Below are 27,939 nucleotides of genomic sequence, written 5' to 3'. Positions count from 1 at the left end.
GCTGGATTGGCAGGGTAGTGGTAGTCACCAGTGCTGGCCAAATGGAGGCAGTGGGAACCCAAGGCCAAGACTTAAGACAGTGGGCCTAAACCACTCATACTAGTGCTTTCAGCGAGCACTGGGAGCACCTGAAATCTCAGCTATTCTATAGAGGTGCTAGCAGGCACTTTGGCTCTGTAGGACATTTAGGCTTCACCACCTTCTCAGCAATAAAGTGGCTCAGCGGCTGCCTGCTCAGACAGTTTTTTACCTCTTCTTCAGCTGGAGTTGGCTATCCTCTTACTGGGGACCTGGCTGATCTCTGTGGGTGTTTAGCTCATTGCTTCAGCTCTGTCAGGACTTGGTTTGTGCTTTGGGAGAGGGCTCAACAGTCCTCACTGATCTCCCTGAATGAAAGGACACAAGTGCTGCTGCAAGTCAGATCTGGCAGGTGAGGGGAGCTGCATTAACAGTGAGCCCAGCAGCTGCCCAGAGCATTGAAGGCAGTGCATCTCAGAGCATCCTGAAGATGCTCTAAGTGAGCAGAGAATGTGGTCTGAGTCTCTGACACCCTGGACATGTTTCCTGCCCGGCAGACTTCTGTGTGGAGTTGCCCTCCCTTTCTCATGAGAGCTGTTTCATGCTGTGTAAGTAATTCAGCATGGATTTGAAGCAGGATTTGGGCTCTGGTCTCTGTCCTATGAAAGGAACCACAGCAATATAGAGAATTAGTCATTCTGGCCCATTTGGTGAGACCTTGAATCTTGATCTCCCACACCTCTCTCTGGTACCAATCTTGACCTGTGTGATCAGTCAGCATTAGTAAGTTCCTATAGAAAGGTTGTTTCCAGTAAATGGACCTTTCCTTAATTGAAAAAAAAAAAAAAACTGACTGGGAAATACATGACTGGATCTAGTACAGACATGTGAGTTGTCTTTGCCAGAACAAAATTTGTGCCAGAACAGAATTCAGCACCAGCTGAATATTGTAGAGAAAAAATGCGTTACAAAGGGTTTATCAGTAAGTGTTTTGCCTACTAGTGTAAGCAAGTGAAAAGCTAGAAAGGAGATTAAGAGTTTGACACACCAGGTGATAGAAATCAGAATGTGTAATATATGGTCTGACTACGCGTATCTAACATGAAAACTATGGTTAAAAAGGAAACAAGTGAATCCACGTTAGAAAGACATCTTCTGAGTCATTCCAGAGTGAGACAGGAAGTCCTGATGATTCAAGATTTGGCACTTCCTTGGCTGAACTGAATGACACATTGCAGTGCCAGGAGAAAGTAGGCTGCAGGAAGCACTATCTTCTGGTTGTGATGATAGAACTGTGATCTTGCTCTTTGTCAATGAGGACTCCAGTGGCATTTTTCATGTGAACTGAAGCCCTCTTCATAGTATTGTGACCAAAACTGCAGGGGGAATTTTTCATCATTTTGTTTTCCAGACTATGATGATATCTCTCATCATTTCAAACACACCACAGCTCGGTGATAGTTTGCACATACATGAATTCGTTAGTCTGTCTGAAGAACTAGTTCTCTCTCTCATTAAGATAAGTTATGTTTATATCTTTTATTATGTTACTTGCAGCCTTGATTTTCCTCTGTCTTTGCAGTGATGAGATGAAGAACCTTTCTCGGTGGTTATTTCTGGCAAACGCCATTGTTTGGTGTGTACATTTTTGCTTCAGATCAGGTCAAATATATGCTCTTCTAGCTTCCTTCTGGAAATAAGTTTCACTGTGACCTATGGATGGCTGTATGGATCCTGTAGACCACAACAGCTAGAACATAATTATGGTAATTAATAATGGCAACCTTTTTTCTTTCCCCACTGATCATTTTTGTAACAACGTTCTTCTATTATGCTTCTCCAGCAGTTCGTCCTTCTCTCCCCATCCCCTCTGCCCATCTCTTGGCATATGCCTGTATGTACTACTTGCCCACTGTCCAGGTACCTTTGGGAAAGCACATGTCTACAGTCCAAAAAGCTGTGACTTGTTGAAAGTATTGCAGCAACAGGAAAAATATTGCATTTAATAGGCAGTTCACTAAAAAGGAAGGACTCTGTCTGGATTACTCATTTCGTCTCCCTTTGCCTTTAGCTGGAGCAACTAAAGGGTTTCCAGTTGGTTGCTCCATCAGCCGGGGTGTCTCGCTACAGATCTGTTGAACTTGCATACGCAGCAGCAGTCACGGCTTTTGCACTGGTGAGCTAAAGAGGACCCTTGAGGCTATTGAGCAGCAAAGACAGAGTCTCATGGAAGAACTAGCATATGGAAACGAAGTAGACCATCCCTGGCCTGCCTGCTGTTCAGACTTCATCCACACTGCCTCTGCCAAGTCCAGCCATAAGAATGATGTCAGTGAGTCACTCTATAGGGTTCTGGAGAACCGTGAAATGCACCCAGTGAAGTCAGTGATGATACTTCCAGTCCCAAGGGGTTACACTTACCATGGATCACCCCCACCTCTGTTCTGCTGGATGCAGATCTGGCAGCAGGACGCTTCAGTCATGACTTTGGGTTCCATGAGTGCAGCTCATTATAGCTGGGAACAGAGCCAAAGGGGACCAAGGAGACTTCAGCTGGTGTGAATCTCAGCTGCATGTCTGCTTAGCAACATAGGTTTTCATAAATACATTATTCATGGCTCTACCCTTTGTGCTGGCTTTTTTTGCTGTATGCAGAGCTCCAGAGCTAGGGTCTTGCTACTCTGTGGCAGGGCTACTCCTAGGACAACTGACCTGCTGTGGCTAAGACAGGTGTTACAACTCTGGAGCTATCAACCCCTGACCTCAACCAACATCCTCCCAAGTGCTACTCCTCACAACTGAACAGTGGGAGCAGTGATTGCAGTAGGCCCTGCGGCAAGGGAGGCAAGGAACTTCTTCTCATCTTCCTAAGTAGTCACTCAGAGCCTAATGCACTCTGGTTGCATCTCCTCCTGGGCATCTGTGCTGGAACATGTTGATGTCAGAGGAGATGCATGGTGAAGACCTTTAAAGCAGATAAAGCTTTGAGGGAGAAAAAACATCAGAGACAGTCTTACTCTTGGTTCAGTTTGGCTCAAAGGCTTCTTCTACATCCTTCTGAGATGTACCTGACCTCAGATCAGCCCGGCATTGAGCTACGCATGAACTGAGGATGCCTGTGTCCTTGTTTCTAAGGACAATGTGTATGGATGAAGTTAGCCCTCTGTTCTGCTTTATCTCTGAGCATCTCTACAGTCCCACTGGGTTTGGCGGCTGAAACAACAGTTCTTCCAAACAAAGATGCTAAACAGTCAGAGCAGGACTCCAGGGCTCTCCTGCCAGCTCTGGGAGAGAAATTAGACTAATGGATAAAGTAGGCCTTTGGGAGGCAGGACTGCTGGAAATCTTTTCCTAGCCATAGGAGGGCATGAGGTCTCGTGGCCAGAAGAGGAGACCAGGAGTCGGAACTCCTAGGCTGAAGCACTGACCATAACAGAGAGTCTTTTTCTAATTGTTGCAGCAGAGAATGTGGGTCAGGACTTATCAGTACAGTATTATGGACAAACCACCCAGAAGCTTTGTTTGACTTTGATTCTGATCTAAGTTCATTCTACTTTTGGCTGAGGCCAGTACTGAACCCACTCCTTTTCCTTTGGAATAATTTTCCCATTATTGGCAATAAACAAGAAAAAAATGACTTCATTGCCTCCTTGAGTAAACAGATCCCACTCTATCTTCAGAAAATGAATGCCGAGGTTTAATTTTCCTCAGGACCCACAGCAGATGAATCAGAAAACTAGACTTATCAGATGTTTGAGGCCAAACTAGATTGAAAAGAGAAAGGGAGGTGAAGTCAGGATGATGGAAGAGAGGAAGCAGAGTCAGAATCTGGAATCTTCGTGCTCCGGGAAGGCAGCGTGCTTGACGTGAAAGTGGCCGAGGAGAAAGGAAATCTCCGCTCTGTGCTTCCAGATAGTTCAGCTGTTGAGTCAGCTGGGTCTGGGGCTTTGCAAAGCACCGAAGGGGCAAGGGTGAACAATGAGCTGAGAGTATGCGTGTGTGAGAAAGATGTTTCGCCTCTGGCACTGGGCCAAAGGAGCGGCTATGTTATTGCAGCCCATGGAGACACGCTTGCAAACACACATGCTGGCTTGCACACACACACTCTTGCTCACACACACGTACCACTGACAGCACATGGAGGCTGCACCCAGAGGCCAGCCCTGGTTCATGTGGTCCCTGTTAATGGTCAACATCTGGCTAGGTAGCTGGGGTGGAAAAACAGCTGAGGTTAGTGAGCTCTTTCCTTGGCTATGAATAAGGGGGAGGGCTGAGGACTGGGTCAGGCTGGACTGGAGTAGACTTGTCTTCTCTAAAAGCAGTCTGAAAACACTCACTCTTGTTCCCTCTGTGGAGAGCAGAGGTTGAGCTGCTCTCTGCTTTTATGTTTTGCTTTTATGTTGTTTCACAAAAGCATGAAATTGCCAAAGCAAAGGTCTTTCGCTATCCCAGGCCATAATAGCCAAGCAAGTTTTGTCAGCCCAGCCTGGCTTTGCTAAGAGCCCCAGTGCTTATCTGGAGCACGTGGCTATGCCCCAGCAGCATGGGAACACAAATACGCTTGATACGTATTATCAGCAATGGTTAGTTACGCTCATGAAGGGATTTTTAAAAATGGATGTGGGCTGTCTACAGGTTTGGAATTGCCTGACTTTCCCATTGGCAGAACTGGGGAAGAAGCAGCATCCATCTCACTACCTGTACTAGCCCACCCTGAAGAAAATCTGTGACATTTTGCCCCAGGGAGGGCCATTTGCTGGTGTGACTCAATGGGTGATGATGGCCCTGCTAGAGAGTGCATGGATTTACTCATTGCTACCTGTGATGATTCTGCTCCTTGCATATTCCCAGAGGACTGATGTAAGTGAGGTAGGATGGAGAATGCACTTGCAGGAAAATATGTGAAAACTTTACATTTCTTAAGCTACAGCCATTCATCTGAGAGAATTCCTCTGGCACGCTGGGCTGCCGCCCCCATGCTCCCTGGCAGCTGTACCCTGTCTCACCCATGAAATTTATCTTCAGAGGCCCAGGGTGGCAAAGCTCACACCTCCCAGAGCCTGGAGAATCTCAGTCCTCTGTATCTAAGCTCCAGGCTATGGAGAACCTCCCCCATGTCTCAGCCTGAGACAGGGCTGCAGCTACCTGGAGTCAACTGTTAGCAAGCATGCCAAAGACTTTCTGGGCATCAGAGAACACTGAGCAGAGAACAGATACCACCTGTCTCTGCTGTTATCACAGCTTCCCTTTTGGGAGTATGGGTAGGAGGGTTGTCAGAGAGGGAGAGAGAGAGAGAGATGGAGGGTATGGAAAAGTAAAGGAAAGAGAAGGTGGGTCCAGGCAGTGAGGTGCAGCTCTGGGAGCTCAGAGCTTCACCAGCATCCTTTCCCCCCTCTCTAATTATCTCCATCACTGGCCCTACCAAAAAGCACTAGGAAATTACTGCTGTAACAAATATCAAAGTCTCCCCCCCAGCTCTGTCCTCAGACCAGAGCTCTCCTCTACCTGAGGTCAGTAAGGCCAGACTTTGCCTGGGGCCTCTGGGTTCCAGGTTGAGTGTGGGACCACAGAGGAAGGCTGAGGTTAGAGCATGGCCGTGTGTCTAATTACTCCCCCAGACATGCATATGCAGGACATGCCATCACCGGACACAGTCCAAACGTCCCATTTGCTCACCACTGAGTCACAGGAGACTGGAAAAACGCAAACTCATTCTGATGCTGTGATGAAGATGTAAATGTTCTCTAATAATATATGAACAGCATACATGCACAGCCAATTGAGACATTCAGTATGTGACGTTGCTGTGTTGAATATTGTGATGTTTGTTATATGACTCTGTAGAGTTAAACAGGGAATGACTCGAGGCAGACCTTCATGACATCTTTGAGGTTGTTTTGGAATGATACTCATCAGCTCTGAGGAGACTGGCTTGACCTCTCTCCCCATCCCCTCAAGCCCATCAGACCAGCATTGAGCAATCAGAGCTCTAAATTCCAGGTACTAAGGAAACATGGAAACTCTTGTGTAATGAGACATTTTTTCAAAGAGCGAAGGAGTTCATCCTGATGAGTGTTCCGGCAAGGATACTCATTGGAGGTAGGTTCATCTGGGACACTATGGCAATGAACAAACTGGTGGTGATGAGGGAAGGGAAGACCTTGCTACCATCCTCATTCTTCACTAGGTACTCTTTTGTGGTGGCATCTGGCTACAAAGCTTTGCTGAGGGCAATCCTCTATGGAGGACCAGCCAGCTCCTGCCTGAAAGGCTGAGAGAGGAGAACTTGATCCTTTCTCAGACCCAGAGGGATAGCCCCCATGGCGCACACAGGCTGGTGATTCCTTTTCCCTTTGGAGACTCTGGATGCTGTTGGTGCTGCCAGCTGTGCACATCTGGTCACAGATATGCTGCTGCAGGACATGCTCACAGTCATGCCTATTTCTTTGCTGTTGGCCTCCTGAGAGAGGTCCAGAGTGATCTGAAGTGCAAGCAGTGAACTGGATATTCCTGTGATATGAGAGTGCCTTTCATTGAGGGCCTATCTGTTGAAGGAGTTGGTGCTGGCACAGCTGTAGGATCAGCAGCGGTGTGCTTTGCACCTAACCCCTTTGCGCTCACACACTTTTTGAGGGCCAGACAGCAAGGGGAGATCTCAGATCCATTGACATGATGGACTAGGACAGCTGAAGAGGTAGAGACTCTACATGCTGAATAGATGGAAGCCATGTTCCTCCAAGCACTGGTGGAAACCAGTTCTATAGGCTGCAGTGTTTAGCCAGGGAACAGTTAGGAGGCTGCAGAGTATCAGTGTCTCTAATACTGTAACTGAGGTTTTTACACTACTCTCTTCACCCCTTGGCCTTCCATGGGCACAGGAGTGGAAGCAGAATCTTAGCAAAGGGAGGGAGGGTAGTGAGCTATGTGAGCTTCCTGACACAGGGGTGAATCCTGTACTGACTTGTCTCTTCTGTGTGGCTGAAAGCTGAAATGTTTGCTGTCACTTCAGGCCTTCGGTGCCCGAGTGAGCCTAGGCCAGAAACACCTTTCCACTGTGTGATATGCTCCTGGCTCCTTGCACAAGCAGGAATCTCAGCCAGGACTATGATTCGACCTGACATGGGATTTACCTAGACCTACAAAAGGCATTGTAGTACAGCTGCCAGGCATTGCTTTATATTTACCTACCAGCCTACCTGGCTTTCAGACCTGTGGTGCCATTGGGCTGCCAACGAGCAAGAGTAGCTAGGAGGAGTTTTTGTGCTGCACTGTGTCCCTCTGAGATGGACCATGCTAGCCCTCTGGCTCTGCATGCAGGAGCAGCCTGACAGCAAGTGCTCATCTTCACCTAGCATGAAGGCTCATCTTCACCTAGCATGTCCCATGGGCTCCTGCTTCTTCCTTACCCCTCTCCCCTTATCAGTTATTGTTTGTAGTTGTATGCTATCAAATGCAACTCCCTCTAGGCTGAGTATTTGGGAGCTGCAAGAAACTCCAGAGTAGCTGAGCCAGGTGTATACATGTCAGGTGTAGAGCTCCATCTGGGTTGCACTACAGGTCAAATCCACAGAGTAATTTGGCATCTAAACAGCTATTGAAAGTAATTCACTTGTCCCTGAGGTGGAGCACTGAGGGATCTTGTCAGCTTAAGACTGCTGCTGGAGGAGAAGAGCAGCTGAGCCTGGGACCTGCTTCAGCAAAATGATGGAAAACAAAATTGTGATGCAGAGTCACTGAAACTACAAAGATCAAGGGAAGCTTTTAAGTATGTAAGTATGGGACCCATACTCATAAACCTGTGTGAGCTCACAGCAGAAGACATGTTATCACCTCAGCTTCTAACCCTCTTCCTTTGGGTAAGGACTTTTTATGGCTTGACATATTTTGAGATGCTGAGCCATGGGCTGCTGGCTCATAGATGAGTTTTATCCTAGTCTCAAACAATTCATCAAGCAGTTCTTGTACAAATGTCTCTGCCTGCTTCCTCAGGATTGTGACACTGTCCTGGGGGGCTACAGTCACAGGCCTGAGGGTTTTGTGCAGCTGTGTCTACATAAACCCCAGGAAGAATAAGCTCCTGAGTGATGAGTGGGACACGAATGGCTGCTGAAAGGATCTGGGGACTGACTTGACTGGTGTGTTTTCGCTGTAGAAGACTCAGGTCTATCCAGAACATCTAGATCCAGGGAGCAACAAGTGAGGGAAGGGGAGGCTGGGAAAGGGGAGAAAAAGAAGGTAGGGAGGAGGCAAGAGGGCTCAGGCAGGCTTGGGGTGAACTGATACCAGCATTTCTTCCCACATTGCTATTAGTTAGCAAAAGGAGCCATAGCCTGTGCTGTTGAAATGTCTGCCTCCCAGCATGGCCTCTCAGGCATGGGACCAGACGATATGCTAGCACCCTTCATAGCCTGGATGCCTTGGCATAAACGGTTGTCTGCATTGTGGAGGGGTGTTCAGGTGTGTGACTGAGTAGGGGTGAATCTAACTGCTGAGCTGTTACAGTTGATTTAATGCTCTCTCCAGTGGTTATAAGCTCGTTGCAGAGTCAAGTTGGTGTGCCTTGCTCCGGGGAGCTTTGGTGAGAGCACTTACATAGGCAGAGGGTTGCATTTAACTCTGCAGATGGCTCTTGCATGCCAGGAGACATTGAAGCTAAGTGTCTGGTGGGATAGCCCCGCTCCTGACTCCAGAGACCCTAATTTCAGTGCCAGGAGCCCAGGAGGGCACAGATGCCATATGAGACCAAGAAAGGGCACTGGTGTCTAAGAGCGGCTACATTCCAGGTTCCAGAATTGACTGCAAATTTCTGCCTGAATTAATGAGTCTGGGTCTACACAGAGGGAAGGAGGGGAAGGCAGTGAGATGCTATTCCTTGCGTTTCATAAGGAAAGAATGAAACAGCGCAGAGAAGACGAGATCTGCTGACTCTCCCAGTTTCATATCATGGTTGGAGGGTTCCCCAGCACAAGGCAGCTTGGACACAAGATGCTTTTTGTACACCTGGCCTGTGTGGCTCAGGGTAAGGCTGCTGTGGCAGCGAGGCCACAGTGCATCAGTGCGTCAGTGTTTGAGAAATGCCACAGCCCTACCTGCCTGTCTCCTCCAGGCCAACCTCTCTCAAACCTGGACATGAAAATGTGCCTGTGGTTTTACTCCATGAGATTGGAGAAGGATGGTGCTCATGGGTTAAATAGGACTCCTGGCGCTTGGAGATTTAACCAAACTGAGGCAGTGCCAAGCAGGGAATGGCACCTAGGCATGCTGCCACCCCCATTCCCCCAGGAACTGATGTCTCTGAGTAGATGTATTAATATTGCTGATCATGCGTGAGTGGTTTAAAGCACTAAAATCCCCAAAGAAATCTAGTGAATTAAGCCCTGCCAAGGAGACTTTTTCCACTGAACTTCCTGGAGTGCTTCACTTTCTATCTTGCCTCCCATCCTGTCCCATCAGGCAGAGATGCCCCAGCTTCCGTGACACTGGCTGGCTCTGCAGCTGCAGCTTCAGTCCTGACGTCTGCATGCTGTTGAGGCTGCGCTGAGTCACTCAGTGTCTGCACGCTGTGCGGCCTGGCTCCTGCCAGAGGTATGGCAGTAACGCTGCCTCGCAGAATTAATGGTGTGTCTGGAAACCTTCATCAAAGTCGGCATGTAAACTGTCCCTCCGGCCATGCGTCCTCTGAATCACAGAGGTCAGGCCCTGGCTAGGAGGAGTGGGATTTCCCCTTCCTTGCTATGCAGCACCGAGCACAAGATTTTGCATACAGAAAAGCCTTCTTGCAGGCAGCTGGAGGTAGTTTCCAAAAGCACATTTCTGAACAAGCCAGGACTCCCAGGATGTGTGACTGGTATACGCTGATGTCCTGAAAACCTTTTATTTCTGTAAATAATGATTCTAGCTCTTAGTAGCGTTCATCTAGTTCTTCCCCATCTGACCAGCCTTAGCTTCTCAACAATGTTATTAACACAGCTATAAGGCAGGGAGGCACAGGAGGGAGGTCCTTAGCAGGAGGGCAGGTAAAACTGCCTTGATTTTGAGAACTTCTCTGAGCAGGTTTAGGTCCCTGGGGGTGTTTTGTGGGATTTGCGTGGTGTGGCTGGTCTATCTCTACAGTGAGCTCAGGGCATGGCCCTCAGATCAGATGCTTGTTGCTGTTGGGTGCTGCCACTTGTCCAGGCTGGTCGTGGTGGAAGTGGAAGGGATTTCAGGCACTGCAGGCAAAGAGCTGCAGGCTGCATGGGGCTCCAGGGCAGCTCAGCTGTCCCCCTGCCTGAAGAAGGCAATGTGGGGAAAGGCCTGTTGATGCATCCTGGCCCCATGCCTGTTCATTGTGAGCTTGCCTGTTGTTTCAGGCCTAGAAATTGCAGCAAACAGGGTCCCCAGGGGAGACAGTCTGACACATAGTGGAAACTGAGGGTCCTTGGGAGCCAAACTGCTGGAAAGCCACAATATCCAGTCAGGCAGATAGAAGGGAAGATGCACGTACAGAGATATTTGGTGTCCTGCAGAGCCTGGGCCTCCAGCAGCAGAGATGTTTAGACACCCAATGGCCAGTGGAATCTGGGTCTTGCTGGATCTTCAGCGTCCATGGGGGATACCATGAGCCCCTCCACTCTGCAGTAGTTTCAGAGCTTTGGTGAACTCTGCAGGTGAGGAAAGGGGCTCTGCTAAGACACTGAGGGGCGAGGAGTGAGCAGTGTGTTGCCATAGGAGGGTTTTGCATAAGACCAACCCTGGGACATCCACTGTGGGGTTCAGGGCTGCGAGTTGGGAATGGTGTGCGGCAGCGAAAGCATTGCTTACCCCTCACTGTCAAGGCCAGGCTGTGGGCAGCAATATCTCAGTGGTAAAATGTGATTGTAAAAGAAGGAAGCAGCTGGGTTTGGTGGCAGCTATTGGCACTGGCTCCCAGAGGGCTCCCCTGTGCCCACAGTGTCTGCTCCTTCACCAGCCTCCATGCGCTCCTTAATGGGATGCTAGTGGATCCTTCCCTAGGAGATGTGTTTCTCAAGGAAAATACTCCTTTTTTTTTCAGAGCATGTCCTTGCTTCCACCTGGCATCCACATCTGCAGCACGTAGCCAGCATAGCTAATGCCTGGTTTGCAGCTGAGACTTGGGGACTGTGGGGAACTGGCTGAGTTTGGCTCTCTGAGTATGTGAATGAAAGGTACCCACCCCTCTGAGCTGCTTGTCACTCGCTGTGGGTGGGAAGAAAGAATATTTTGGCATCAGCCATACACGGATGCCATACAAGCAGCCAGCAACAAGGCAAATATTTTGGCTGCTCCAACACATCTGTTTAGAAGCAGCTCAACTCTGATTTTAAACAAAATGGAGAAGAAAAAAACATTAATTAAAGACATATCCTTAGGACACGATGCCTTGGCTAAGGCCCGTGATACACGATCTCCCAACAAGACTGGCAGCCTTGTTGGGAGATCATGTATCATACAGATGAGACGATAGCCTAGACTCTGTAGCGAGTCCCTGGTGCTGCTTTTCAGCAGGTCGCACATGCCCTGGGGAAGCTGAAAGGTTACTGGCAGGCTATGTATGGCTGTGTGTACACAAAGAGCTCTCATGGGGGCTATGTACTCCCCCATCATCACACTTCCCCATCACCCAGGCTGAAGCATAGTAGCTTCCTTTTCCTTGGGAAGGACTCAGCAGTTGGCAGCTCCTATCCTGTGCCTGCTTTGTCTTTTGTCTTAAGGATGCAACCCCGTGGATCCTAAAAGCGCTCATCTGTTGTTCCCAGCAGCCCCTGGCTCCGTGTGTGGGACTTGGATTATCAGAGTGGGAACAACTGATCCAAAATATGTTGACAAATCCATTAAGATTCAGTGAAGCTGGGAGACAGTTCTCTTGATAGTCTCCTCTGGTTGACCCTGGACCTTGTTAATCTCTGCTACACCCAGAGGCAAAGCTGCAGAAATAGCTGAGAAATAGCTTCAGATAGGAAACTAGTATGATGTGTGGAAGTGAGAGGTCTCTGAGCTTTTGATCTGCTTTTCAGATGAGTTCTGCAGCCGTTCCTGAGCTTTGTGTTGTTGCAGGTACCTGCAATATTTAGGCTGAACTCACAGGTGAAGTATGTTGAGCTACAGTCTTGACAGGGTACACATCTCCTGTGTCTCACTGCCAGAGCTCAGGGACACTGATAGACTGATGCCAGCATGGTCAGTGCTCACAATACCATGGCCTCAGGAGATCTGCTGTGTTAGTTTTGTGCTCAGTGTGCTGGCCACTTCTTGGCCCTGCAGTGCCTGCATCTCCCCACCCCTTGGCAGCATCTCCGTCCTTGGAGCACAGGTGAAACAACCTGCACAGCCACTTTGATCCAGTGTGGAGAAAGTCTGAGAGAAGGGCTGGTGAGAGGTCAGGCTTCTCTTTGCCTCTGCAGCTTGGGGCATTCCTTCCTCTCCCTCTGCGAATGCCGGAGCAGAACGAAATGTGTGAGCTTGGGGGAGCTGGTGAGGTCTGGGAAGGGAGCAAGGAAGAGTCTCATGTACAGATATGGGGGGAACAGAGAGTCTCAGAGCCCACAGGACCATCCTGTGCTGCAGCATTTATCACGGGGTGAAGTCTTTTAGGGACAGGCCCTGGCTTCCCCAAGAGGTTGCACCTAAGGACTTCTAGGTCCCTCTTCCATCTCAAGGCTTGGAGGCATCAGGAGGACTTTCCTAGTGTCAGCTGGGGCAATGTTCCCATAGACTTGCCCATCTTAGAGCTGGCTATGCGCTGGCAGGAAGAAAGGCAATGGTTAACTGCTGTGCAGTCATTATTTTTACACAGCCTCCTCCACTATACACAGCCGGTGTCCGGGATGTAATAAGTACTAATGTTGGCTTCCCAGGTTGAGGTGATGGGGGCAGGGAGTGTCTCGGAGGAAACCCTCAGCTCGTGTCAATCAGCATGACTTTTTATTTTACAGATCATGCTGCACAGCGCTTCCAAGTATGAACAAACCTAAATGAACACAGCTGGCAAGGCTCTCGTCATCTAACTCATTCCAGATGTGCAGTCATATGCTGCAGTTTCTAACTAATGACATCCCTGAGGAAATCCCTGGGGAGGCTGCAGTGATGGGCCAAGAAGGGGTGGGAGAGGGGCAGCCCAGCAACCTGTTGGTGGGCCGACAACACCAACTCTCTAGAGGCTGTTGCCTGTGTCTCCTGGCAAAAGCCTGGCTGGAGGGGAGGCCTCCGCCTGCCTCTGAAGATCAGCAGAGCTTGATTTGTTTTGTAGTGACTACCTCTACCATACACCATACCATAACAGTTCCATTTGGGGAGACAGAGCTACTTAATGCGGTATGGTGTCCTGCAGAGATAGCCTCTTTATGGCCTGGAAGCCAGAAAACCGCATTAGTTCAGTTGCGCTGGAGCAAATTAGTGATGTTTTTTGATAATGAATTAAAGCTGAAGCATTTATGATGTTTCCCGTTTGGGAGCCCGTTCAGTTCTCCCTGCATGATGCCTTACTCTGCTACAGAGACATATGAGAAGTCTGTCTGGGCGGGAAGATTTGCAAATCCTTTCCCCTCCTCCCAAAATATCTACCCTGCATGTCCCCATTTTATGCCTCTGCATGGTCTGGGGTGTATTTGAGCTCTGCACAGTCTGTGATGTGTTTAGTTTCCTCAAGCCCATGTGAGAAGGGCTGTGCTAGTTGTATAAACTAGGACCTGGGGGATGCTCAGCAGCTGATCAGAGATAATTCAGGAAATCTGTGGGGGAAACCAGCCCCTCACCACAGCCCCTGACCCCAGGTGAGAGATTGCATCATTCCAGAGCATCACCTTCTTCACTTTGTCTTTCCGAAATTGTAGCCAAGCTATGTCCATGCATGCTTCTTAGATGGGGAAGTCATTTTGGGTCTTCCTGTAGCTGCCCTCCTCTCCCCTGCACACCTTTATAATTAACCTCTGAACTCTGGCTAATCCAAGGATTAGCACGTCATGGGCTATTGGTGAGGGCTCCCACCACCCTTTGTGCTCTCCTGGCATCCTTGAGAAACTTGCAGGGGGGTCTGGAAAGCCAGGGCCCCCAAAGGAGGGAGGAGGTTTGTAATGGATGAGGGACACTGGGAGCCTGGCAGGAGGAGGGAGCTAATCCTTGGGTCAGTGCAGCTCACAGTGATCTCCCAGAACCTGGGGAACATAGCAGGGAGGCAGCGAAGAACCTGGGTGCCCCAGAGAGGCCTTGAGCCCTAGGGAACTGTGGCAGCCACTTTAGCAACCCTACTTTGGAGCCTTCTGTAGGGCAATGCACTGCATAGTTAAGGGGAAATCTGCCAGGCTTTTGGTGAAAAGTATCAATATCTCCTTTATCTGCAGGTGAAGGCAAGGGAATAGCTGATGCCTTTTGGATTAGTGTCTCCCCTGGGACCTAGCTGTGTATGTCTTCACGTAAACAGGGAACTTCCTCATGGGGTTTGTTCAGTCTAATTTGTTCTCCTCATGGCTTCAGAGGAACTCCAGGTCTGCGGGTGAGCAAGGCTCTGTGCTGCTGTCTCAGCCTTCCTCTGTCTTGCCCATGCCTCCCTGGAGGTTCCTAATAGCTCCAGGTGACCAATTTTCTAAATTCATATTTAACCTAATAGAGGCAGTGCAGTGACTACTGTCATTTTATTTATCCCTCAGGATGAAAATTCCTAGCCCTGATGAAACATGCATCAATCTGGTCAGTTTAGCCATGTGAGATGTTTTTTTTACCTTCAAGATACCCATTGTGTAATGGACTTCACTGTGGAGGTAACAGAAATAGTGATGGATTCATGCTGGGATTGTGACTTTAAAAATGTGGGGGGTTGGCCCAAGTTTAGAAAGACACTGCAAGGGACCGTGACCCAGGAGATCAAGGCTCACAGGGGAGCAAAGGACAATGCACAGGGAACATCCCATGAACACTGGCCAAAACATGCAAAATGGACTTTGTTGCCAGTTTAGCTGGCACCTCAGTGGCTGTTAATCTCCTTACCCTAAATACCTGCCAGTCTTCTCTTCCTGATGAAACTTGACAGACTGCTCTGGGGTCACCAAAGCTGGAGGGAACAAGTCCTCACCATGCTGGCAAGGCCTTGGAGGCTGGGAGGGGCAGGTGTCTCTGTAGGGGAGCAAACTCTCTGGAAAGGCATGTGGGTTTGCAGTGTTGCAGGCTGTAGCTTTCTTTCCACCCTGGAACAGAGGAACAGCACTTTCTCCTGTCTGGGAGGAGACAAGAAGAGCTGTGCTCTCCCTGGTGGGTGGGAGATTGTTTGGGGAACAAACAGTGCAGCATGAGCTGGCAGCTCTCCTTGTTGTGGGAGAAGTTTATGGGAGGGGGGCATTCACCCTGATTTTGTGCATGGTACCTGATACGTATAGGTAGGCTTGGAGAGGAAGTGCACGATAAGCTCACGTCCCCAGCATGTGACACATGGTGTGTGTACAGGATGTTTGGTTTCCTGGTGATCTGCTCCAGATGTGGCAGGGGTGGGGAAATGTAGAGACAGGCTTTGCATTTTTTTTTATTTGATTACTCGTCTATCTCCTTCTGTCACTCACACACTCATGGTCCTGGCTCTGGCATATGATAGTCTGAGCCCTGCAGGCCCCAGCCACCCATGGGCCATGGTGCTGTTCCTTTCTCCAGTAGCTCTGCTCCCTGCAGTGGCTTTGCCTCTTCTGTCCCTGACCTCTGCCCTCAGTTCCTGCCTCTTGCCTGGGTCCCTGTCATTCCTGGAGTGAGATCTTCCTCCACCCCCTGCTCCTTCCACTCTCCCCCAAAGGAGGAGCATATTTTCCTGCCTGAACTTTTGAGAAACGATCTTGTTCCATCTGAGATTTGCCTCGGGGCAAATTTTGTCTCATTTTGTCATTAGCTGCTGATGGGTGAATGGGCAGAGTGAATCCACATGAGGAGGACAGGACCAGCCTGGGACCTGATGCTGAATGTTCATAGATATTCATAGAATGGTAAGGTTGGAAGGGACCTCTGGAGATCATCTAGTCCAACCCTCAGCATAGCCCCATACGGGGATTGAACCCGTGACCTTGTCATTAGCAGCACCACACTCTACCCAACTGAGCTGAAGACACTGTCCCAAATCTGGGACATGCTGAATTATCTTCTGCCTGGAGGACTTCAATACTGAGGCAGCACACTTCAGATATGATGAGAAACAGAGTATTGTGCTTTGCTAAGGCAATACATCTCCTAGAAGAGATGAAAATTTTGAGCTTTGGAAGGATGAAGGACAAGGGGTCCAATGTGAAGGTGTATGAAGGATGTCCTGGAGTGCTCCTTCCACTGCAATCTAGGCAGAGTGGACAGCTGTCAAGGCAAGAAAGATAAATCAGAGGAGTCTTTCCCTCAAATCAGACAAGCTAACTTGGGCAGAAAGATGCCAAAAAGATGACAGAAAACTGTAGAGAACAGCCTGAGTCAGGGATAGGTGGGGCTAGTAAGTGGTGCAGGGGACTTGTAAAGTCCAGAGGTGAAGAAGAGTGGCAGTGAAGCAGGATGGCTGCAGGGAGGGGAGATACTGCATGGCTGAACAGGCATGCTGGATGTCAGGAAGCATGAGTCCTTACCCCAAGGGAGGGCTGGGTTCCCACTGTCTGCACCACTGGAGGCTGACTGGACTGCTTTTGGGTCTCTCTTGTACTGCAGCTCCCTGACTGGAGAATGGACTAGAGGGAACTCAGTGGGACTTACTATCTCCTCATTCATCCCAGTGATGGTGGCAATGGGAAACAATGGGGAGGGAGAGGTTAGGAAATGTTACAAGGTGCAAGTACTGTGGAGGACATTAGACCCTGCTCAGCCAAGTTTCTGTGGTATTAAGGGGAGCCCCAGGCTTGTATGCTGGGCCTCAAAGCAACACCTTGTTTGTAAATACTATCTGAAAAAGAAAGGCAAGAGGGAAGGCTTCTGAGAATACTCCTACTTTACCCCAATCGCTGGGTGTTAAGAGAGCTCTGGTCTGCCCACAGACCAGGGTAGGGGGAAGCCTGAGACATGTCACTGGGGAATCCCCCAGCTGCAGAGAGGAAAGCTGATGGGAAAAGGCACCGCTGGCTTCTGTGAAATGTTTTCATTCATTGCAGTCCAGGCAGGAACTGATCCTGGTGAAAGGCGGCGAGGGGATGTGTTTCATTCCCAGCAGAGCCAGCGGGGGCTGGTTTTGATCAGAAGTGATCTGGCGCTGGACCTCAGCACTGCTGATAACTGCAACCTGCTGCCTTAAGTGCCTGGAGGAGGCTTGCTCTTGTTTGCATTTGAAAAGGCCTCCTGCGCTCACTGTGCTCAGTTGAATAGGTTCCAAGGCGGCTACTCTCCTCTTTTTTATCATCGTTATTATTTTTTAATAAAGTTCCCTGATTAGCTTCTAAAGCTTGAGGCTGAGGGGCCAGGGAATTCATTTCCTCTCCTTGGCCACTCACAGTGATTTCCACGCCAGCCCAGAGCTGCAACGAGAGGGGGGATTCAGCACCACAGCTCTGAGCGGGGAGGAGGAGGCAAAGTCCAGGACACCAGTTCTGCATCACAGGTCATTTCCAAACCTGCCCCTACACTGTGGTACTCTTTACAATCTGTCAGAGAGGCCATGGGCTGGAGGCTGTGTAAGGGGGCATGGGCTGAATATGGTGTGAGGAGCCCAGGGATGGGATATTCATGCATAAAGTGGAGCTCATTGTTCAGGAGGGGAAAAATATTCATCAAAAAGCTGGATGTGAGCAGCCCAGGACTTGGCCAACAAGTCAGGACTCACGGACTTGTGTGCTTTTTTCCCAGGAGTGTAGCCCCTTGGGTTAAATAGAATTAGGGGAACAGGGGGAAGAATAACATTCTTCGCATGTAAAATGTGTGTGGGAAAGTGTCTCATCCTTTCCTTGACTTTATTCTCTTCTGCTTCTGCTGTGACGCATTTCTCCAGTCCTGAAATACCATATGATTATTAATAACAACTGTGTTATTAGTAACAATAATTATTAATAGCATTGGTATTAATATTAATGAATAGTATCTAGTGTTATTTGCAGAACTGAGGGCACAAGGAACCAAAGTCTGCAGAGAGGAGACACCAGATTACTAGCAAGACACCATCAGCTCTTCTGTTTTTGCAAGCGTCTCCATTTTTTTCCTTCTCCCCCCACCCCCCAAAAAAGGCTTTTCCTGTCCTCCTCTGTGTGCTGGGGCTGTTGGAGGCCAGTGATGTGATGTCCCACAGGGAGGCTGGTGGGTTATAGGAGCTCAGGTTGAGTTGGACTTGGATCCTTGGTTGGCAAAATGCCACTATGATAACCAACCAACCTGGGGAGAGCTGCTTTCAGCATATCCTGGAGGAATTTGTTCACTGTGAGAGGATACAATGAGCTAGAGGCTTGTTAGTCTATAGTCCAGACTGAGAAGGGATTTAGGACAGCAATTTGAGTGGAACAAAGAGGCAGAGAGGAACAAACAGAAGATGCTTTGGGTTCCTCACAGAGGAGTCTCAGTCATGCTGACTTGCTCAGAAAGCCTCCAGCAGACAGAGGAAGAGATACAAGTCTGAGGTTAGCAATAGCCAGGGACCTGAAAGGACATGCGTTCCCCAGGGTTGGTGCCCTGTTGGGGCATACAGAGCATGGTCACGGCCCTATTGATATTTTCCTCTGCTGATCTCCAAGGCAGAGGCAGAGGCGTGAAGAGAAGATGCCTTGAACTGGAAAATGTCATGTGTTAGGGCCATGCATTACAGCAGCTGGGCTCTCCAGAGTGAAGGCTAGTGATAGAAGCTCCATAGGGCTTTTGTGTATGTTTATGAGCTTCAGTGCTCAGCAATCTTCTTGCAAGCATATAATATTAGGAAACTATAATCCATGTTGCTCTAGGCTGCTGAATCTTCAGTGGTTCTTAATCTTCGCTAATTCTCTTGAAGAGCCTGAAGGTTCCTAGATATTCCTGCTTACTGAGACTGTAAAGGGACAGCTTCATATTCACCTTTTCCCTTTCTTCCTCTTTGCATTTCCACTTAAATGGAAAGCTACTTTTGGCTGTGTTTCTCACTTGCTGCCGCATCTCACCTTCCTGCCCTGCTTTGGTCCTCAGCTGGCTTCAGAGAGGAGCCATCCATTACTACACAATTCTTTGCTTGCTTTCCTTTTGCGCAGGTCCTTTTCTCCCTAGCTGACATGCTGAAGATAACATAGTTCTCCCACCCTTTTCCTTACTCCCCTTTCCCCTTCATTGTATGTATTTTTTTCTCTCTCTATTCCTGTGATTGAAAACTTGGCAGGAAATTCAGAGACACATTCAGTCATTAAAATGACTACCTCAAGAAAATGTCAGAGCACAGCTTGAAGTGAGGGATGGGGGGATGTGTTCTCAGCTGATCCCTATCATTTCCACATCAGTTGTGAATTATATTCCTTCTCTTGTTAGCATTGCCCCCTCTGTTGGCCCCAATGAACTTGTGGTGCTCATCTATGCAAGTGAGAGATGAGACACCCTCTGGGACAGCCCTGACTCTTTTATTGGAAGACGGGTATCAGCAAGTGCTTTGAGGAGTCCATGTAAAAGAATATAAGTGGGAAGCAGTGGCTGGAGATTCAGGGATAGATTCTTTGTTCTGGGCTCAGTGTTCTGGTGTAAAATAGTGGTGGTGCACGGGTAAGCATGTATATTGCTGGTATTTTGGAGTGTGCATGTCTGTTCATGTGGTGAGATACTGCTCAGGCAGAGTTAGATGTACCTCTTGGGTGTGCTCTGTGAAGGCAGAGGTTATGTCTTCCCTCACTGCTCCATCCTTCCTTGTCTTGGTGCTGCGTCCCACATTCAGAATCTCATGGCCTCTTTGGGGCTCTTGGGCTCAAAATGATAGGAAAGGAGGAAAAACAGAACACTTCTGAAAAGTGCATGGCCTCAAGCCGGTGAGCACTGTGGCCTTCCAGGTAGCTCAGAGAGAAAATAGTGGCAATGGGGTGGTTGAATGAATGGTGTAGAGAAGCCCAGAGAGGCTTCAGTGTGTCACAGCTTTCAGTCCAGGTTGAAGGGGAAACAGACTGAAATGAAAAAGGTCCAAATTCCAGGCACATAAAAGCAGTTGTCATGCAACCGCAGTACCTAGCCAAACAATAAATTGTAGGGTATATGTAATATTTCTAATGGACCAACAAGTAGCATTAGCCAGATGCTTTATGAAGTACCACATGTGGTACTATTTAGCCACCGAGACAGGATCTGCAGTGACTTTGGTCAGGATTGAGCTCTTAAGTTGAGTGTCATGCTGTGGACAGCGAGGGTGAGCTGAGTTTGTGCAGTCAGGAGAAACCGAATGCAGAGCAAGGGGTGCTGTGAAGAGCAGATGCACAGAGCTCCCCTGTCATGGCTGGAATTGTTGCTCCAAAAGTGACCTAGCTACTCCTTTCTAGTGTGTCAGGGAGACAGAATACCAAATTAGATGAGCTCTACTGTTTCTGTTTGGCAAGAGGTAGGATAGCAATCAGTGATCAGATCTGGCATGGCAAGAGATCATGCCCTCTTCAGGTTCACTCACTCCATCTTGGTGCAGCTCCAGTGGTGCTTTCACAGCATGGAGCTGCTGGATCTGGCTGCACGACAGCTCTGGACTAGGCTGAGTTTTGATGTGCCATGTTTTTGTTTCTGCAACTCCCCCATGAGATCTCTTTCAGGCCGCACCCGAGCTTCTCCGTGGGTGGTGCAGATGCTAGACAGCATTAGGTCTGGAGCATGTATGAGGCAAAGCTAGCAGTTTCCTGCTGAGGTTGCTCAGGCTTGGGCTTCCTAGGAGTGAGGTGCCACAAGCAGGTTGTTCAAAGCAGGTCTTTCAGAAGCCCAGAGGATTCCCTGTCCAGATAAGACAGATCTTAGGAATGACAAGAACAAGCAGTCTTTATAAGTCATCCTGTCCCCTTATTCTCCAAATGTGTGGATGCTGGCCAGACCATCTGAGGTTGGCTCATTACTACTCATAGTGTAGAAGTGCCTCGTGGCTTCTGTTAGGAAATCTTTGGTGTCCCCCATGTGGGATCTTGGACAGCCTCAGCTCCCTCATTGACTTTAGTCTTCCACCAACATGCTTTAAAGGAGGCCAGACTGGAATGGTTAGCTGCAATGGCCCTTGGAAGCCACCATCTCCCAAGCGGAAAGGAGCTTTATGATCGTTACTGGAAGCTGCTGTGTCTGAGTTACCAGAAATAAACCACTTCGACTTGAGGCCAAGTGCTTGCAGACCGCTGTGCTTCCTATTTGGTAGCTGGGCCACCTTCCTACTGCCTTTGCTTCTTGACAGGGAGAAAATGCCATCCACTGTTCTTGCTGCTTAGAGTGAGTGAGTGACTGGCAATGAGGCAGGAGGACAAAGGTGGTATCTCATATGAAGGCTTCTATTAGCTTAGATTTCTTTCTTTCTTTCTTTCTTTCTTTCTTTTCTTTCTTTTCTTTCTTTCTTTTTGCTTTCTTTTTTTTCTTTTTTTTGGTAGAAGTGCCTTTCTGGGAACTTCTGAATTTCAAAAGAAGTAGCAAGAACAGATTCATTTGTTTCACAGGCAGTTGCAAGGCTAGGGGGCAGGAGGTAGCTGGAATGAGGGGGCTCTGTCCGCAGCCTGGGAGCAGATGATGTGTCCCTGAAAAGGCATGGCAAGAGAAGGGTTAGTGGTAACTGGCTGAATCATGCCCTCTTTAGGTTCACTTACTCCATCCTGGTGCAGCTCCAGTGCCTGAAACTTGGCCTGCATGAGCTTGGCAGGGTAAGTGGCTCTTGGCCAATGCATCCTTGCCATTTTCCTGCCTATCTTTGATTTTAATTAAACTGCAAGTCTATCTCAAGAGCTATGTGTTGACCTGATCCCTCTCAGGAAGCATGGTGGCTGATGCCTACAAGTTAGTAGCTTTCTTTTTTCAATGCCCCAGGGAAGAGGGGCAGTGACAGTCAGCCCTAATTTACAGGGGTAATTAAGACAAGGAGGGGCTTGTCTCCTGCATGCTCTGAGTCTGTGGCAGAAGAGTCACCTGGATCCAGTGCTTTAATTATAAATTGCTATTTTCTTGCCTAGTCTGTGGGAATACCTGATGGAGAGGGAAGGGCTGAGCATAGTGCAGGGATATACAGTGTTTTTGTGTGGCTCAGAGCAAAAAAGCTGTGACTGGTACCACCTCTGTATTAGGAAGGAGTGTCATGTGACAAACCAGGACTCTTATAATTTCTCAGAACCTGGGGACAGGGGCACACTATCCTATTTACTCCTGCCCCAGTGGGCAGCCTTGTGTGTACTTCATATCTTTACTCTTAGGCAGACCAAAGGACTGAGGTGGTGACTGAGAGCTTTGGATCACTGCTAGAAGGGGAAGCTGAGCTGGGAGCAGTTCATTAAACTGGAGTGAAAAACACAGCACTGATGACAGCAGCAGAGACAGAGCTGCTGTGAGACCCGCCTTTTCCTTGGGTTTTCTCTGTGCTTCCATGCCCCATAAGATACATCCAACCCATTACTCGCTAGGAGAACAGCTAGGCACAAGTTGCTGATGTTCGCTGGGATCTAGCCACAAGCAGGTTGTGGCGTTTTCCCTGTGCCTACTTCTGTGCATCCTCCCTCCATGCATTTCCCTCCAGGGCTCCCTCACTGGGCCTTTGAACTTTGTGGAGGTAGAGACCTGGCACCAGAGCCCTGTGGCAAAGGCCCGGGGCTGCCGAGCCTGGCAACCTGTTGACAACACATTCCCCTTGCTGTGCTGTGAATGCAGCTGGCCCAGCCTGCAGTGAGGCCAACAGGCCGAATCCACCAGCTTGGCCAGGATCCTAACCCCGAATAACACAGCCAGTTGCCAGGCAGTGCCTGGTTTTCTGCCCTGGAATCAGAGGGAAGGAATGTGGGTGGCTCTGTGTGCTGAGGCTATTGATGCCGTCATGGTTGGTGCCGATTGCCAGCCTGCCCTGGCTGGGAGCTAGCATGGACCCTTCCCACAAGGGCAGATGAGCCCAGCTTGGCTGTACAGGGCAATGAATCTGTGCTGGGGCAGTGCCTGGCTCTGGGGCAGTGCCTGGCTCTGGTGCAGGTTGAGGTGAGGCAGGAGGGTATTTTGGTGCCAAGCACCGCCTCTTCCCTGCTCTGCCTCACACTTAGTATAGCCTCTGATAGCCTACCTTGCAGGTGGGGGTGGTATACCCCATCTGTTCATTCTTTGGAGCTGGGATGATGGTCTCCAGCCTGGGGCCTGCCAGACCAGGTCATCTGCCAAAGGACCTGTTTCTTTTCATGCCATGCTCTTTCCTGAAGGCCTCAGAGGTCCATTAGGAGAGAGGGTTGTGAGCATCACAGACTGCTTCTGTGACTGACAGCCTCCTGTTTACTGTCCCTCAGCCTCTTCTCTCTAATGTGACTAGAAGTGTCTGTAGTGCATGATGATTTTTCCCTGACATTTGGCAGATCGAAGCCTTGCTTTCTGATGGGAATGCTTGTGGGTATTGGGCCATGGGACAGTCTGACTTCTTGTCCCGGAGCAGGAGAGAGGCGAGGGCATAGTCCTTGAGTGCTGTGCACATCACAGCCAAAAAAGGAAGAGGGAGTTTCCCAATCTGGTCCCAGCAGAAGGTGGCAGCCATTTTATCTTCATCCTAAAAGATCCCAGGATAAACTCTGGTTTCTCCCTCGTGACTGACAGAGGACATAGGAACATCTTCAAGGGATGCTATCCACTTAAAAAAATCTGCCTTCTGTTTCAATGTTGTTTCCATCCTATTGCTGAGCTGTAAGGTTCCCAAGAGCCCAAGAATGGAGAAAAACATTCATACTCTTCTCCTGGTTGGGTTATGCAATGTGTGTCAGCACTTTGGGTGCAATCAGTTTTGTCTGGTCAGTGAGTTTCTTCCGTTGTTTGTGTGGGCCGTTCACAAACCTTTGGGGGAGAATGAAGCTTTTTTAGAAAGTGGAATATATGACTGTGAAACCACAAGTGTGATGGTGGGTCTTGGGGATGGACAGAAGCACCAAAACAGCTTCTAAGTTTCAGGATATTAGTCACCATCACTATCACTTTTTCTGGCACTCTGCTCCCTGCTACACAGCTTTTCTCAGTGTCCTGATTCTCCAGAAACGGTATAGGATTTTGCAAGGACCATGCCTTCCTCCGTATCTGTACAATTCATAGTACCTTATGGCTGCTACTGTGACATAAATTGTACCTAAAATAACTGCAATATGCTCGTTTTGGAAACAGACTAGAATTCAAATTGACAGTTTCCCTCTATACTTAGTACTAAAGCCACAGGTCCTGAAAAAGCTCCAGTTGCTATGAGGCTTAACATGCCTAAGCGCCCATAAATGTTTGAGGTATGATATTAGGAAATACTTTCCAACTACCAGGGTAGTGAACACTAGAGCAAAGAACCTTAAGCATGCAATGGGAACTCCTTCCCATGACGTTTTCAGAAGAGGTTAGACCAATATCTCTCAGGGATCATCTAGATAGCGCTGATGATGCCTGAGCAGGGTCCCTTTCATGTCTGCACCTCTATGATCTACCCTGCTTTCTACCCTAGAAAATGAGATCCAGTTCAATGTCTCTATTTCCATATGTGGAAAGTGTGCTCTCTGGTTCAGGTTAGCCTACCACTAGAGCCATCTGTAGCCATGCTCTGCCAGGGGTCTGCTACATCAGTGACTGAAATGTCTCCTGGGAAGGGCTTCTTAGTGCAGAAGACAAATTAGGAGAGCAAAATAAAAGTGTCACAAATGTGGCTTATGTACAAGACCTGCTGCAGTGGTGCTTATTTAAGTTTGCAGAAATTTCTGCAAATGTTCCCCAACATGAACTATCCCATACATCTCAGTGTGCTATTAAGTCCAGGAGTCTCTGCTCTGATAATGTAAAGGCATCAAGTTCTACCACAACTGATGGGCTGGGCATGATGGAAAAAGGCTAGACTGAGCTTTCCTGCCAGTGCAGCCAGTTACTGGGAGGGATGTATCCTAACAGAAGCCTGGGGTCAAAGGATCTGCTTTTGCAACCTAGATAAACAGGATTCCATTTTGCTTCCAGGAAGGAAAATTATCCAGTTACTGTTATTTCCAGTTTATTTAAGATTGCAGGGGTAGGTGGTATCATATAGCATACAAAAGCAAAGGAGGAGAACACTTCTTTGCATAACCCTTGATTAAGCTGTGGAAATCCCTGCAGCATGATTCTGTGGATGCTAAAAATTTGTGAGTACTAAAGATGACTAGTTGAACACACAGAGAATAAGTCCACCAAGGACTATTAGACCTGAAGGCACAATCTCTGTCCCAGGAAGTCCTGAATTACAAATGCATGGAGCCTGGGAGAGTTTTCAAAGGCAGTATCACTGTATGCTTGCTCTTCTTATATTCTCCCTCAGGCATCTGCTATCATCCAGTGTTGTAGACAGAGTACTTAGCTAGATGGATGTTCGCTTTGACCCAGTACAGCTGTTCTTATAGTCTTACGTGTGTAGCCAAAGGGAGGCTGTTGTTGCCTGTATAGTTTTGCCTGTGACTAGCCTTGTCATGATCATAAATATTTAGCAGGGAAAAGCTTCATATGGCCAAAACTACATCCTCCCCCCTTTCCCCTGTGAAAATATGAACTGATTCCCAGGCACAGACTGTCGTGATGCTGATGCCAGAGCATGCGTGTTGTGTGTCATCCCAGTGAGTGTCCAGACCTGGAGGTTCACAGGGCCAGATGAGAGCTGGCAATGCCAGGAATGTGGCTGTTCTGGCAGAGAGCAGCAAACAACCTGCCCCTTTGTACAACCACACTTAAACTGTATCTCCACGCTCACGTTGAGAAACGTGCAAAGAGGGAGATGACCTGTGGGAGGTCAAGAGTGAGAGGTCAAATGGCCCTTTGGCATCTTTACCTAAACACTGTGTGATTTGTGCACCATAAATTCCCTTGGGAAGAAATTGCACAGAGCTCTGATGAGGACAGGAAAGGGAGATGCCTTGCACAGGTCTGCAGTAACCCTACTTGATACTGCAAAGGAACTCGTACTCATGTCTTAGGAAGGATGAGAGAACTACTGAAGTAAGAAGGCCCACATTAGGCTGTGGGTCCTTTGGCAGCCTGTTTGGTTATAAGCATAGCTGACACCAGCCCCAGGTGCTGCGATACAGAATCCAGGTTGATGGAAAGGCATACTTCACTGTGAACTGTGTATGCTGGGGTTCAGGGCTTTACAAGGAGCTTCCTCAGCCAAGTTTGCCATGGAGGGCTGGGGCTTGGTATGGAGATGCAGGGACAATGCCTTATTTTGAGATGCCATCTTGAAGAAATCCTCCTGAGCAGTGGCTCCTGTCCTACCCACAGTACATCCTTGTAAGCAGGGCTTGGGTCCACTTGCAGAGAGTCACTTTCTAAGACTCCTGAAGGAGCTTCTGTAGTGGAAGAATCTGCTACACTTCTCCTCCTTCCCATTTTAGTTGGTGCTCTCCTTTGGGGTCCACAGCAGACACAGGAAGATTTTTTTGTTACACTGCTTTCCTCTTTCTTGTATTTTCAGAAGAGATCAACCAGCTAAGCAAATAAGAGGAATTAAAAATAAAAGGAATTTCTAGTGGGACACTTAGAGAATATCTTTCATAACAACTACTAGAAGGTTCATTGCCATGAAATAATGGTTGCTGGTCCCACTGCAATCAAACCTTGTGTCTGTAGCAACCTGGGTGGAGAGCTGACAAGAGAGCTGTGTCTAGCACCTGAACATCCTGATGTGGTAGTCAGTGCAATGGTGTCTCAGCACTGCCGAAGCCCTGTCAAAGAGATTCTGGGGTTGTGCATCCAGTCCCTGCTCCCCTGGCATTGAGAAGAAGTGAGGAGAGCCCCCAGGATGGGGCAGGCAGGGATGGGCAGGTTCTGGGAAAGGTGTGAGGCATCAGTCCCTGTGCTTGAGCCTGGAGGGTCTCCTAGCCTCACAGCCCCTCCAACACACACAGAGGGGAAGGGAGCCATGTGGCCAGTGTCCCACCTACACATCCCTCGCAGGCATACACGCAGAGAAAATGCTGTGGACAGGGATGGAGCCAAGTGACTTCCCTTTTGTGCCAAAAACAGGAATTCTGTTAACTGGAAAAACGAGCCAAATGCTGACAGGGTGCAGTGATCAGTCAGGCCCAGCGCGGAGCTGTTTGGGCTGTGCGGCGCAGTCTCACCGGTCCTATTTTATTAGATGAGCTAAACTGGATGTGAACCAAATCTCGGTTCTTCAACATCCCAGTCCCCAGTGGGCAAGCGGTGCACCGCAGCTGCTCCATGTCAGACGGCTCGGAGCAGCCCCGCATTGCCTTGCCTGCGCATGGTGTTCATCTGCCACGTGCCATCTTGCGCTGGGGCGCCGAGCTCTCCGGGGAAGGTGCTGTCTTATGCGTTCGTGCAGCTCCTAGCAGAGCTCGGATTAAGCGACAACGATGCCTGTGTGGAGGCCGGCTGGGCAGCGCCAGCCCTGATGGTGCATGAGACCCATGGGGCTCCAGGGGTGTCTGTCCAGTGCCAAGAAAACAGCCACAGAAGCAGCTGCCCCCTCTTTCCCGCACTCCTGGGGGCACTGCCCTCTGGTACCCCCAGCCCCTGGGACTCGCTCCCAGGATGGGGCAAGGAAACGGCAGCTCCTGGCCCCTGCTGAGCGGAGGGACACGCTTTGGCACACAACGGAGGGGCTGTGTGACCTGCCTGCTCCCAACGTGGTTGCTATAGGAAAGGGAAGAGGCTGGAGGGAATGTGTGGGACCTATTCACACCCCCAGCCCTAATTCAAAGTGTCCCTGAGGTAATGTTTGCCCGGCTCGCCGTGATCTTGCCTGATAAAGGGGCCTCCTAAAAGAGGGGGAGGAAGAGCTTGAAGTGGTTGGGGGAAGTATTTGCCTTGAATGCAAGTAACATGTAGAAGTGGGGAGGTGGTGGTGGGGGGGGGGAGGGA

Source organism: Rhea pennata, chromosome 3 (genome assembly GCF_028389875.1).
Source record: "Rhea pennata isolate bPtePen1 chromosome 3, bPtePen1.pri, whole genome shotgun sequence".
Taxonomy (NCBI): Eukaryota; Metazoa; Chordata; class Aves; order Rheiformes; family Rheidae; genus Rhea; species Rhea pennata.
Note: the sequence above shows the minus strand (reverse complement) of the source record.